Below are 13,144 nucleotides of genomic sequence, written 5' to 3' on the forward strand. Positions count from 1 at the left end.
TGAACAGCTTCTTAACCTTACCCCCCCCCCTCGCTCTCTCTCTCTCTCTCTCTCTCTCTCTCTCTCTCTCTCTCTCTCTCTCTCTCTCTCTCTCCCCTTACCTCTGTTGCCTCGTGTCCCCTTTGGCTTGAGGCTAATCTCCTTCCCCTTCTTTATTTTAGTCCCCCTGACACTTTTGTTTTAATTCCCCAACACAATCAGACGTTCACTCCCTCGCCTCTTTACCTCATGTCCCATTCACCTCCGGCCTAATCCCTTCCCCTTTCTTTATTCCAGTCCCCCTGACACTATTTGTTTTTCTTATGTACCTACAGGACTGAACGTTTGTTTTCCTGGGGGCTCTTTTTAATGATGAACGGACTTGATATCTTGGTTTTGTTTGGACTTTTTTTTATTTATTTATTTTTATAACGCTCGTATGTAGCTGCCATCTGACGCCTGTGAATAATTACGTTGTGTGATTAATGGTCTGCTACTCTAACTAAATTCTACACCCCAGTTTTAATTTATAGTTGAGTTAAGCCGTCGTAACAAGGCTTTCCTGCTCAGTTGGTAACATTTGCTAGACGAGGGATTTCTGTTTGAAGTCTCACTCCTGCTTGTCTCTCTATTTGTGCAATCTATTTTTTTTTTTTTGTTTCGTCTGATAGGTTTGATATTGAGATTATTATTGAAGTATTTTTGAATGTGAAATAATACTGTGGTTGTTGAAGTGAAACAGTGATAATGGAATATTAGGGAGTTGTAAAAAATAGGAAGTTTAATTCACATAACATCCAAAGGCAGATTCATTACGTTTGTTCAGTTTAGACAAGGACACTATCGTAGTTTTCTTTTATGTAAGAGAAGCACTGGCCAAGAGCTATAAAATCGTTCGAAAAAAGGCCCTCTAAAGTGTCAGTCTCCAGAGAGAGGTCAAAATGATTATCGAAAAGCGGAGGATAAGTGTCCTGAAACCACCTTCTTGAAGGAGTTTAGTTCATAGGAGGGAGAAAATACAGAAGCAGTCAGGGAGCTCCATAGTTTATCAGAAAAAAGGAATGAATGATTGAGAATACTGGTTAACTTTTGCATTAGAGAGGTAGACATAATAAGGATGAGAAAATGTTGAAGTCCAGTGCAGTGAAACCGCGAGAGGAGGGGAGGTATGCAGTTAGCAAGATGAGAAGAGCAGTCAATGTGAAAATAGCGGTAGAGGATAATAGGAGATGCAACATTGCGGCGTAAGAGAGAGGCTGAAAACAGATGAGAGGAGTTGATAAGACGAAATGCTTTTGATTCCACTTTATTTAAAAAATCGGTATGACTGGAACCCCTCCATACATGTGGGGCGTACTCCACACATGGACACACAATACAGTCAGCACCTGAGGGGAGGTGGGTAGAAAAGTTACGGTTTTCATTATCATTATTATTTAGACGTGGATGTTATTGTGATTATCATCGTTATTTTTCTTCGCGTAAGTGTGGTCTGTGCAGTGTAGAAAAGAACTTAGAGTAATAACAAGCACTTGTTTCTTGTGGCGTCTTTTTGTTTGGTTCTATTTTTACCTCAGCTTCCTACGAGCCACGCTAGAGGGCAGGACGGTTGCAGTATTGCGATATATTAGTTTCTCTATTATTTTAGTTTTTAAGAGCGTATGACCTCCAATATGTGGCACTTCATATGATGACCTATTACTCAGGTACTCGTACTCATTCTCTTGCTCGCTCACACTCAGTCCTGCTTCCTCGCTCTGATCCTTGTCATATTTGAACGCGTATCATGGCACTTAGGTATCTGTGTTGCACGTTTCGCGTTGGAACTAGACGAGGATTTAATCATTTTAGCACACAGAGACACTGCCCTTGACTTCCTGCTATATATAGACTCCACTCCATCCTATCTCCATCATACTTCCTTTTTGCTATGCTGTATGCTGTATCTGTTCACACCAGCTTTTATTTATTCCAGTTCCCTTGACACTATTTGTTTTTGTTATCCACCGACACCACTAGACGTTTATTTTCTTTGGCTTCTTTTCTGTCCCTCCTTCCTTCATCACAAATTCCATTCGGTTTGCTTGGATTTGCAGGGCATTCTCGTCATTCCATATCCTGGTGGCATGATGACTTATGTGAAAAAAGGTGGGTTTTGTAGTGTCATATAAACAGCGATTTTTTCCCTCTTTCCTTCACCACAGATCTCATTCAGTATGCTTGAATTTCCACGGCACATATTCTCATGTCTTATCCTGATGGCACGGTAACCAGTTTGAAAAGAAGATGCAATTTTCTGGTAAGTCAGAAATGTAGTTACAGTGTTTCCTTCTTCCTCCGTCACAAGTCACATCTGGTCTGCTTGGATTTCCTGGCTATTCTCGTCATGTCATACCCTGATGGCACGGTAACTCACCTGAAAAAGGAGTGTTTTGTACAGTGTGTCAGAGAAGCAATTACTGTTTCCTTCTTCCTTCTTCCACCACATAACATATTCGGTTTGTTTGGATTTTCTGGCAGTGCTCGTTTCCAGATGGCACGGTAACTAATTTGAAAAGGTGCGTTTTCTACGTACAATGTGTCAGAAATGCAGTTACTCTTTCCATTTTCCTTCTTTCTTCATCGATTACATTGGATTTTTTTTTTGGTTGTTCGCGTCATTTCCAGATGGCACAGTAATTAACCTGAAAAGAATGTTCATTTTATATTGTGTGCCTGAAATACGACGCTGTTCGAGGCGCAGGAAATTGAATAACATTTGAAGTTCCTTTACTTGTCTATCTTCTGAGTGCTCTTATCACAAAAATGCTCAAAACCAAAAGCTTTTTTCCGTGTTCTAGTCGTCACTCCGGGTTCCTTTTTTGCAATGTTACATGTACAGTTGTGGTGTGTGTGTGTGTGTATGTGTGTGTGTGTGTGTGTGTGTGTGTGTGTGTGTGTGTGTGTGTTTCAAGCCTAGAAGATAGTGGGAAAACGTCTCAGAAATGCGTGACGTATTAAATAAAGATGCGTTTCCCCATCTCATTAGTATTCCTCCCTCAATGATTTAGAGCTTGAAACACACACACACACACACACACACACACACACACACACACACACACACACACACACACACACACAGAGAGAGAGAGAGAGAGAGAGAGAGAGAGAGAGAGAGACCACCCGACCGACCGACTCACCCTCCCTCCCTCTCTCCCTCCTAAACATCTCCCCCTGCTGTCTTTTCCCATCCCATCACTAACTCCTCCTCCATTCCCTGTCGTTTTTGTCCCATTCCTCCCTCCTCTTCCCTGCCCCCCTGTCCTCCCTGCCCCCCTGCCGTTCTCTACCCCCTGTCATCTCCGCCGCTTCTAAACAAATCCTTGGGGTTGTTCTAGCCAGTTGTCAAGGGCTACGTTGCTCTCTCTCTCTCTCTCTCTCTCTCTCTCTCTCTCTCTCTCTCTTGTTTCATAGAAGGCTAGTTCATGTTGTTGTCGTTGTTGTTATTGTTGTTGCTGTCTCATTCTGCTGTTGGTGTTGCTGGGATTGTTGTTGTTGTTGTTGTTGTTGTTGTTGTTGTTGTTGTTGTTGTTACTATTGTTGCTGCTGCTGCTGCTGCTGTCTCATGATGCTGTTGTTGTTTGTGGTGGTGATGGTGGTGTTGTCTATCTCATGATGGTGCTGTCACTGACGTTCCTGATCTTGTGATGCTGTTGTTGCTAGCGGTGTTGCTGGTGCTGGTGCCTCAGTTGCCACTGTTTCGCAATGTAAAGGTCAGCGTGAAAGTTTTTGAAGTATCACGACATCATTTTTGCATTTGACATTCTGCTTTTACATTTTTCATGATTTTTTTTCTTAATGGCAATGCAACCGTATCAGATAAATGTTTGGAAAGAGAAAAGTATGCATGGGTGTTATTTTATACCTTTTTACATCATACGCTTTTTATGGTGGACGTACCTGAATTTTTTTTCTCGCAGCGTGATTGTGTTACGTCAATGAGAGAAAGAAAAATGTGAGGGAAAGAAAAAAAAACGATAAAATGAATTGATGAGTGAGGAAAAGTATTGTTGTTGTACTTTTTCGTTTACACACGCTTCACACTCACGTATAACTCTGCGTGATTGTGTTTCGTGAATTCAAGAGAGGGAAGTGTGAGTGAGTGAAAAAAAAAAGAGTACATAATGAAAAAAAAAAAAAAAACTGATATTATTCATATTTTACGTTTTAGTTTATACACTTTACATTTACATATTATTCACCGTTATTGTATCGGATAAATGGTGGAAAGTTAACAGCGAATGAGGAAGAGGGAAGACACATAATGAATGAGATGAATAAATTGTGACCAAAGATACGTATATTGTCCTCATATGACGCTTTATACATAATTTTATACATCCATATTATTCAGCATGATCGTGCTAAATTAATGCTGGAAAGAGAACAGTTAGTGAGAAGAAGAAAATACAAAATGAATAAAATGAGTGAATAAGCAAAAATATGTTATTCTCATTTGACTTTTATTGCTCATTGGGTAAGTGCTGGAAAGAGAACAGTAAATGAGAAGAGAAAATACGCAATGAACAAAAAAAGACCAAGAATGACCATAGATGCTGTTTTTCTGCTTGTCCCCTTTTGGTTACGCTGTACTTCACATAATTTTTTTTTTCCAGGATGATCGTATGAAGGAAATATTAGCAAGAGAACAGCGATGAAAAGAAAATACGCGATGACTAAAGGTTACAAGTTTGATTTCCTGCAGTAATAGGTTGGGAAAAAAAAATGTGTGGAATTGAAGCTTGTGATCTTTTTTGCAGTTTATGTTTTCTGAGCTTAATGATACAGCGCAGTGAGAGGTAGAGAGAGACAGGGAGTGCGAGAAAGGGAGAGAGAGATATCAGTGAAGTAAATATAGTCTTTACAATCTGGCATTAATAGACTGTCATTGTTATCTTTATCGTCTTTGTTTATTTTATTTTTTGGAGTTTTAAGGAAAGAATGAGTGATGATAATGAGTAATTTTTGAGGATACGTTTATGTCAAGCTTTCAGAACACAAACAAAGAAAATAAACACTGCTACTACTACTACTACTACTACTACTACTACTGCTTTTAGAATTCTGAGTAAGGAATGAGTAATAATGGGTAATATTTTGAGGACACGACTTCATGCCATACTTTCAGAAAATAAACAAAACAAAACAAGGCAAACAACAATAACAAAACGCCCTCCCTTTTGACTTGCAGGGGTAAACATGGGGTTAGGTTTTTCATTTCTATTTTTATTATATATTTATTTATTTATATGTTGGTTGTTTGTTTTATACATTCATTTATGTTTACATGCTGTAGGCGGAGGCAAAATGTGCTTTTTTTTTTATTTATTTTTTTTTTCCGTTTTCTCTTTCCTCCTGTCACTTTCCTTTCCATTTCTTTCTCTTTCCTCATCCCTTCTTTTCCTCAACCATCCGGCCATTTCTTTTCTTTCTTTATTTTTCTCCACGTCTTCTTTTCCTCCCAACCGATTTCTTTTCTCTTCAGCTTTTTCCTTTCCTCTTTCCCTCCTTTTCTTTCGTTTCCGTCCTTTCGTCTCCTTTTCTCGCTTTCTTTATCTTCTTTCCTCTTCTACCCACGTTTTCTCTCCTGTTCCATTTTTCCATCATCCCTCCTTCGCTAAACTTCATCTGTTTCTTACTCTCTGTTCGTTACTCACCTTCTCATCTTCCTTTCCTAGTCATACGTTTATTGTTTTCCTCCTCTTATTCCCTCGTTCCTTGTTCTCTCTCTCTTCGCTTACTCCATTCCATATTCTTCCCTCCTTTCTTCCTTCCCTTATTTTCTCGTTTTATGTGTTTTCTCCTTCGTCTATTCCGTTGTTCCTTGTTCTTCCATCCTCCTTCCTTCCTTTCCTTATTTTATTTACTTGTGTGTTATGTTCTTTCCTCCTTCCTTATTTCTTGTCCTTCCATCTCTTTTATCCCCTTGTTCTTGTTTTCTCCTTCTTTACACCTTGTTCTTGTTTCTCAATCCTCCTTTGGCCCGTTGTTTCTCCCTCACCCTTCTTGCTTACTTATCTCTTCTGCACTCATTTCTTTTACTTTTATCCTTTTCTGTCTTCTTTCCTTCCACTGTTCTTCCCTATCCCTCAATCTATAAGGTAACTTCCAAGAGAGAAAGAGAGAAAGAGAGGGAAGGAAGAAACTCACCACATATTCCAAATCTATCTCACGTGCTGCCAAGATTCCTTTTAAAACACAACAGTAAAAAAAATATAGGATAAAATGCACGAAGTTTATTGGTGTGAAATTCTGGACGATTCCCATGTTGGCTTAGATGCATTACCAACTATTTTACTCTAATGTGGTGATAATCCCAGCGAATCATGGCGTGTAATTAACCTTGATGCATAATTACCCATGAAATGAAATAATGGCCCTTTCACTCCTAAAAAGGGATGTTCATTTTCACATGTTAATGGGATGTCTGCATGGACGGACTGAGGGACGGGAAACGGGCGTAGCTTGGGGGTGTTCAGGAGCGTGGGTGCTTCAGTGGGTATAGGGAAAGTGAGTAGCTATATAGGGGTGTATTCAGTGTAGGGGTGTATATTGTAGATGGTATTAAGAGTTATCCAGTATCTCGTGTGTGTGTGTGTGTGTGTGTGTGTGTGTGTGTGTGTGTGTGTGTGTTTATGCATGTCTTTTTATTTTTTTTATATGCTAAATAGGGAAGTATAAAGTGTTGTTTTATGACTACTACTGTTCTGAATAACTGCTACTATTTTGTTATTTTTTATACTACTACTACTACTACTACTACTACTACTACTACTACCTCCATTACAACAACAACAATAAATACTACTACTACTACCACTACTACTACTACTACTACTACTACTACTACTACTACTACTACTATTACTACTATTACTACTACCACTACCACCACCATCATCGTCATCATCATCATCACCACCACCTCCATTACAACAATAACAACAACAACAACAACAACAACAACTACTACTACTACTACTACTACTACTACTACTACTACTACTACTACTACTACTATTACCACCAGCACTACTCCCTTTGGCACCAAAAGAACACAGTCATAAGAAAAATGAGCGTGAAGTCTCCACAAAAAGAAAAAAAAACAATAGTATAAATAAAAAAAAAAACACAAAACGTCCTTTTAAGCTGTAGAATATGCAGCATCTTTTTCTTAAACTCGTAGAATATTTTAGAAGGCGTGGCTCGAGACTTGGAACCCTCTTGGTGGAGTTTATAAGGATATGCTAAGGTATGCTGAGGCGTGGCGAGATAGCAGTCATTTCGAGCCATAGAAAACGCGAGGAGGCGTGGACACTCATGAAATACGGCAGGGGGCGAGGCCTGATACTGTTGTCTAGTCCTGAAATATCTCGTAGAAGGCGTGGCACTGCTCGTCCCCTGAGTCAGACTTAAGGGAGTGCTTGTGGTGATGTGGTTTGTTTTGTTTGTGTGTTTTAGGATTTTAGGGATATTTTAAGACATATTGCTTGTTTAAGGTATTTTTAGGGATTTCTCCATAGTATTTAGGGAAATTTAAGGGTATTTTAGGGTATTTAGGTATTTTAAAGTTTAGATTATTTAGGATGAAATGGTTTAGGGTGTTTTAAGATTTTAAGGGTACTTTTAGGTATTTGAGTTCTTTTAGGGGATTTTAGGGTTATTTATTGTGTGAGTTACATCTTTTTGCTTTAGTATTTTCGGGTATTTAGGGATATTTTAGGATACTTATTGGTATTTGGGGTTTTTAGAGCTTACAATATTTAGAATATGTAGTTTATATTGTAAATCTATTTTATTTTCATATATTTAAGATATTAAGGCTATTTTTAAGGTATTTCAGGGTATTTGGGACCCTTTACGGCCTCATTTCGAGTCTTTAAGGCGTTTTAGGATATAAAGATGCGTAGTTTGCATTCCTTCTTGAGTGCCCTTTGAGTCAGGCTAAGGAGCGTATTGTGGCGTGTGATTTAGATCCTCCCCATAGAGTATTCATGAGGCGCCTGGAGGGGAGCTGCGGGATCGTCTGTTTAAGAGGACTGAGGCGGGACAGGGAAGCCGTGACATCGATCGTGGTATTAGGGATTCATAAGGGAAGTGAAGGTGGCGGTGACTGATTGCTTCCTTGCCTCCTGAATCTTGTACACCATAAGAACATAGGGATATAATAGAAGCTGTAAGAAATAGACCATAAGGACATATTTGAAGATGTTATAAGAAGAAAAGAAAATAATCAAAGTGCAAGGAGTAGACCATAATAACACAGTTGAGGCTGTAAGAAGTGATTAGGCCTACGCGGGGCAGTCTGTATAGCACATTATGTACCTGTTTATATCCACCTATCATCCCTACATAACTTTATCTAATTTTTTTTTTAAGGTTCCCTATTGATTTGACACTAATATTCTAATTACTGAGTCTATTCCAAGCATCCCGCTCTATTTGAGAAGCAGTTTCTCTCTCTCTCTCTCTCTCTCTCTCTCTCTCTCTCTCTCTCTCTCTCTCTCTCTCTCTCTCTCTCTCTCTCTCTCTCTCTCTCTCTCTCTCTCTCTCTCTCTCTCTCTCATCTAACTTTATCAAGCTTGAACTCGTTTCTTCCAGCTCCATCATGATTGCTAACCATAAGGATCTTGCATATAATATCTTTCTTATATTTATTATGTAACTTAATGCCGCCAGAAGTTATCGTGTTTTGCTCTGTTCTACCATCGTGTGTTTGCAAAGTGTTTGGGGTGTTGTTGTTGTGTAGTTTCAACAAAAAAAGCGATGACATTGATTTTGGTAACTTAAATTCGCTTGGCATAATAAAGTTTTCTCCCTCCATCTCCTTTTTTTTTTTTTTATCTGATTAACGCGTTATGAACAGATAAAATAGGTCCATTGCGTATAACGAAAGGTGCGTATTTAGGTTGAGTTTCCTAACTTTACGGACTTTAAATTGCTTCCTTATTCCTCGTTACAATGACGGCGTAGTTTTGTATTCGTAAACTAAAAAAAAATTTATTATACGTGGGCTTAATAATAATTCAACGCCATACTTTCTTTCAAATTAAAAGGAATGTTTATAAGAGTAGGGAATGATTCAGTGCTTACTTTCTATAAAATTAACAGCATTATTTTACATGAATACGTAATAATTCAACATATTTTTTACGTGTGAAGAAGACTGAGGCGCAAGGCTGTAAAAAAATAAAAATAAATCGCTCATTTGCTGCTCCCAAAAAACCTAATTAGAAAAAGTTTGAAACACGTTGGTTGATTTAGCTCAGCAGGTGTCTTGATATTCCTCTTCTGAAATATTTTACGTCACAGAGAGAGAGAGAGAGAGAGAGAGAGAGAGAGAGAGAGAGAGAGAGAGAGAGAGAGAGAGAGAGAGAGAGAGAGAGAGAGAGAGAGAGAAGAGAACATACACACACACACACACACACACACACACACACACACACACACACACACACATACACACACACATACACACACACACACACACACACACACACACACACACACACACACACACACACACACACACACACACACATAGGCAGAGTTCCAGAGTCTACTACTGAAAGGGATAAAAGAGTGAAGATGCTCATCAATTCTCCTTTGCAATTTCACTAAATCGTCTCTGCAACCATTAGTCAGACTTGAATCTCCCTCCCTTGTATATGTTCCAGCAATATCCCTTACCTCACCGCTGTGTCATAACCTCCAAGACTCGGCGACCACTGACCTCCACTCTTTTCTGTTTTGCTTGGTTCGTATCAACTGTGCTGCCGTCATTCTTCCACTTCCAGCTTCACTAACCCGTCCATATATTTCTCCTATAGCATTCATTTATTCCCCTCTATTGTCTATATTTTCATTGCTCCACGTCGCAGGTTCGTTATAGGGGGTGGTTCCTAATTCCTTTGATGTTGACCAATTAATTTTTTTTTTATGTAAGAGGGACTTTGGCTTAGGGCAGCAAAAAGGAAGGAAAAAAGAGGCCCACTGAGGTTTATCCAAAATTGTAGGATAAGTGTCTTGAAACCTCCCTTAAAGACATTAAACATTAGAATATTGTTGCAGCGGCACCACAAAAGGACGGGAGATTCAAGTCTGACTAGTGGTATCGCTGAAAAGTAATATTTTTAATACCACTATGGGATTACGCTAAGTTTACTATGATTTTGTAATGAACAGGTATGGAAATCACCTCTGTTTACCCATCCACTAACGTTACATTGGCTTCAGTAATATTCTGGACATATAATATCAAGTTTACTATGACTTTGTAACGAAGGGGTATGAAAATCACCTCTATCTGCTCATCCACTGCACCTTCATCATATCTGTCTCTGGTAAACAACTGGAGGGTGCATGAAGTTGGAGATTCTCGGTAGTTTAGGATCCCACTCGTGTACCCAGAAGGGGACGTGTACCCGAGACTGGACCGCTGAGTGTCCTTAAGTGAAAGGACAGAAGAGAAATTTGAATTTAAGATGGGTTCACTGACCTTGAGGTGATTGACCTTGTATGCTTTGAAGGGAGGAGTGTAATTGTATCTTGTTGACTTTGAATATAAACCCTGAAGGAAGGAAAGGAGGGGAATTTCGACCTTAAATGGGTTCCCTGACCTTGACTGTGTCAAGGTAAAGAGGGAAATTACCTTTTGTTCAAGGCAAGGAATGGAATAGTCTTTCTAAGCTAGAAGTGCATTAAAAGGGAAAGAAAATGGGGAATTGGAACCTTAAAAGAGTGTAATTAATGACCTTGCTTGCGTCAATGATAAAATGGGGATGACCTTATTAGTGTTAAAGGAGGGAATGGGATGACATTAATAGTGAGTGGAATGACCTTAATAGTGAGTGGAATGAGCTTAAAATTGAGTAGAATGAGCTTAAGATTCTCACATGTGTTAAGGAAAGCGACCAAATGACCTTGTTGACCTTGGTTATAGTTGGAAAGTGGAATGACCTTTTCTTTGTTAAGGGAAGGATTGGAGTGACATTTTTTATCTTGTATGTGTTAAAAGAAGGCATTAAATGATCTTGCTGACCTTTGCAATGTCAAGTGAAGTGGAGTGACTTTTTGTGTTAAGGGAAGAAGTGGATGACCTTTCAGTATCTTATTAAAAAGTGTTAAAAGGTGTTAATAGAAGGCATTAAGTGACCTTGTTGACCTTGGCTGTAGTTAGTGAAGAGGAATGATCTATTTTGTGTTAAGGGAAGTGGAGTGATTTGTAATCGAATGAATGAATATTTTTATTGATAGCTACATCGACAGAATGGGGTAGTTTATTAAGGTTTATACAATTTGCGTGTAGGTTGTAACTTTGTGTTAGAGTTATCTGTATTGCCTAGTTGTTAAGTGTTTTTTTTCTCCTGTTACTGTTCAATGTTGTTAATTCTTGTTTTCGTCGCGTACATCATTATTTTGTTTCTTTTCTAAGTATATTTTTGAGGGATTTGTAACTCTTATGGTGAAATGACCATGTGTATCTTATGGCGGAGTGACCTGACCAAGCACTCTGAGGCTTGTGGTTAGTGGAGACCTTTGTGGAAGACCTGACTTTCTTGATTCCTCGACGCGGGAGATTAAAAAACTTTAGATCCTCGGGAGACTAAACAACACTGCGCTGTTTGGCTTGGCTTCAGATATGAGAGAGAAAGAGAGAGAGAGAGAGAGAGAGAGAGAGAGAGAGAGAGAGAGAGAGAGAGAGAGAGAGAGAGAGAGAGAGAGAGAGAGAGAGAGAGAGAGAGAGAGAGAGATTTTTTATTATTGATTTTTTTTTATTTACAACCACGTACGTAAGATGATAAAAACAGGAACTTAAGAAAACACCAGAAAAACAGTGAACTTCCTAATGAATTTTGTCTACATAAAACTCAATTTCCAATATGGTCAAGTCTCTCTCTACCAAACAGTTAAAACAATGTGCAAAAATAAAAACACAATTTTCAGAGAGAGAGAGAGAGAGAGAGACGAACTTACGGGAAAAATTAAACGAAGTGAAACAAAGCGAAACACAGATCTCGTATTCATGAGTTGACTGGACGCGAATCAAATGACAGGATTGGTTCGTATTGTTTCGCTCGGCCTGATTAGCGTGTTTAGATACGGAAGACTTAGCGGGGATGTCGAATGGGTCGTGAATAAATAAAGAACGCACCTATTAAGCTTTTATGCCTCACGCTTCCACCTGCAAACACACCTGGCGGGTCAGAAGGCGCTGCGTGGCGTGATGGTGGCTTAGATTTCTGATTCCATTTCGTCATAATTTCTCATCTTACATTCTGTCTTCACCTGGTTTGGTTCTTTTGCCTTCTTGTTTTTACTATTTTTCATTTCGTCATTTTGTTAAGAAGCTGTTTTGGTATTTTCTCTCGTTCTTGCTTTTTCATTATTTTTTTTTTATCTAATCATCTACAGCTGCCTTCATTTTATTTCGTTTTCGTTTTTCATCATATATATTTCATCATCTTGCTAATAAATATGACTTGATTTTCTTTCGTTATCGTTTTTCACCATATTTCACCTTCCTAAACTGGCAAAATTTTCATTCGTTCTCGTTTTTCACCATCTCACTACATTTTGTCATCTTGTAAATCAAACTGGCTTAATTTTCTTTCATCCTCGTCTTTTTATTAACTTGCAACCCGTCACCTTCATAAATAAAACTGCTTTGATTTTTCTCTCATTCTCGTTTTTTCATGATCTCACATTTCTTCACCTTCAAAATAACCCTTCCTAGATTTCCTCTCGTCATTTTTTTTTTTTTTTGCTAGCTTATACTCATAATAAACTGTTTTGACTTTTCTCTCATCACCGTTTTTTGTTGTCGCCATGTAAGTTTGAAAAGAGAGGAAGACTGAAAAAGAGGTGGATCCACTATGCAAAGAAAGATGCAAGACAGAAAGGGGTAAACGAAGCAGAAGCATAAAACAGAACCACAGGGAGAAGATTCATTCGAAACAACGACCCTGAATAGAAAGAAACAGACACAACCTAGGGAGAGAGAGAGAGAGAGGAGAGAGAGAGAGAGAGAGAGAGAGAGAGAGAGAGAGAGAGAGAGAGAGATCTAGTAGGTGCCCCATATGTTTTGCTTCTTGATTTATTGTAAAAGATGGATCAGTCATAT

The sequence above is a fragment of the Scylla paramamosain genome, chromosome 16 (genome assembly GCF_035594125.1).
Source record: "Scylla paramamosain isolate STU-SP2022 chromosome 16, ASM3559412v1, whole genome shotgun sequence".
Lineage (NCBI taxonomy): Eukaryota > Metazoa > Arthropoda > Malacostraca > Decapoda > Portunidae > Scylla > Scylla paramamosain.